We start from the raw sequence: 2431 nt of genomic DNA on the forward strand, positions 1-2431 counted from the left end.
AACGGAAACTACCGTGGCTTGGGGCGGGTTCCCCTGGGTCCAACAGGTAACATCCTGGCTTGTACAGAGGTCTTGTATAGCAGATTTACCCAAGGCGATGCTTCAGTCCGTCTCTTACCTTCTGCTTCCGTGAGCATGGATGGCGAACTCCAGCAAGATGACATCCTTGACAATTTCAATCTGTTCTCCGTTTTGAATGATGTTTTCGATCGGTCCCAGTGTGAGACTATTTGCTTTCTTTACATTGAGTTGTCATCCACCGTGAAGGCTGGAATCCTTGATCTTCATCAGTGAGCAATTTAGGTCGTCCTGGCTTCCAGCAAGCGACGTTGGGTCGTCTGCATATTGCAGGTTGTTAATATGCTCCACTCCTGATCCCACATTCCTCTTCATCTACTCCAGCTTCTCGGATGATTTGCTTAGCATCCAGATGGCACAAGTATGGTGGGGGAATACAACGTGGATGCTCTCCTTTCCTGATTTTAAGCCGTGCTAGTATTACCTTGTTGTGTTACAGGACTGCCTCTTGATTTATGCACAGGTTCCCATGAACACAATGAAATGTTCTGGAATTCCCATTCTTCTCAAGGCTACCCGTAGTTTGTTGTTCTCCACGCAGCTTAATGCCTTGCATAATCAGTGAAAAACAGGTGAACTTCATTCTGGTGATCCCTACTTTCAGTCAAGATCCATTGTGGAGCTGATATCCCTTGTTCCACCTTCTCTTTTGACTCTGGCCCGAACCTCTGACCGCTCCCTGCCCACGTACTACTGCAACTGCTGTCTGATGATACGTAGGAAAACTTTACGTGTGATATTAATGACAGTGCTCTATAATTTACACATTCTATATTGTCACCTTCCTTTAGAATGGGCAGAAATACAGATCTTTTCCAGTCAGTTGTCCAAGAAACTATCTTTCAAATTTCTTGGCCCAGATGAGTAAGTACTTCCAGAGCTTCATCAGCTTGTTGAAACATTTCACTTGCTAGTCCATCAATTCCTGGAGCTTTGTTTCTGGTTCATGCCTGCAGTGCAGTTTGGATGTCTTCCTTCAGTACACTGGTTCTTGCTCATATGCTATCTGTTGAAATGGTTGTATACGGGTTAATTCTTTTTATTACAGTGACTGTGTATTATTCACAACTTTTGATGCTTCCTACATCATTCAATATTTTCCCCACAGGATATTTTAATATGACAACTTGAGGCAAGCCATCAAATTTGATTGCAGCTGGAACATGATGGTCACTGCAGGATGCGGAAGGTGTGGGCATATGTTGCTAGTTAAGGAGGTCTGGGTATCCACTCCACATGACTAAAAAAAAAACCAAAAAAACTAATAAAGGCAAGAGAAAAGCAAAGTATGGAATGGGGAGAGGAAAGCACTGAGGACAATGAGAAAGTGGCATAACACTGGCATCGCCAGTGGCTAAGGTCACCGGAAGTTTGTGCATGGAAAGATAAGAGATCACACCTTGTGTGAGGATGAGTTCTCTGGAAACAAAACAAATGATGCTTGCATGTGTGTGTTGTATATAGAAAGAGATTTGTATCAAGAAATGGTGCACATAGTTATAGGAATGAGTAAATTCATTCCAGTCCATGTCGGGCTTCTCCGGACTCATGGAAGCTGATGAACAGGAAGCCGGATGAGGAAGTAGAGACAGTGGGAGACACAAGCTGGTGGATGCAGAGGTCCAAAGTGGGCTGAGTCCACCACTGCTAGTCAGTCTGCTGACAGGTCCTGGGATCGGTAGGCGAGGCAACAGGAGACGAAGGAATCACCACAATAACCAGCTCCTTCAGAAGGTGAAGAGGCAGAGGCTTCAACTCCGCTTGGTCTCTCCTCTTCTACCAAAAAGCTGGTGACACCAAGGAAGGGTCCTCCAGCTGCTATCAAATGGACTGTTTGAGCTCTGCCCCCTCCTTACCCAGGAGCATCTAGTTGACCTAATCCCTACCCATCACACACTTCTTGGATTGTTGATCACTAGAGTGGATGCTGATGTAGTCCTAGGGCAGTGGAGCCAGTTACCAGGTTTCTGCACCAGTGGAAACACTGCTGGCAATAATTCAAGATGGCTGCAATGTGCCAACTGGCAGTCTGCTACCTTCTATGCTTCTGTATTCACTGTCTCTTTCATCAGTATTCGATCAACTTCTTTATCCCCTCCTTGGGAGCTTGGGTGTCAGGATTCTCATCTGCACCTGTTCTGCTTGGCTTTGGAGCCTTTGTTGGACTGGGTTTGAATAGTGTATCTTCCTATTCATCATGTTTTGTTTTGTGTTAAGTTTCAGAAGCTTTTCCATGTATCTTGTCTATTAGAGCTTTGTCAGAAATAAAATTATCATCATTTGCATTTTTAAAGAAATTTAAATCACCACAACTTTCTTATAGTTTTGCTGCAATTCTACTTGTGTCATCTTA

The sequence above is a fragment of the Echinops telfairi genome, unplaced genomic scaffold (assembly GCF_000313985.2).
Source record: "Echinops telfairi isolate 266 unplaced genomic scaffold, ASM31398v2 ScPeMD7_7468;HRSCAF=8506_0, whole genome shotgun sequence".
NCBI lineage: Eukaryota > Metazoa > Chordata > Mammalia > Afrosoricida > Tenrecidae > Echinops > Echinops telfairi.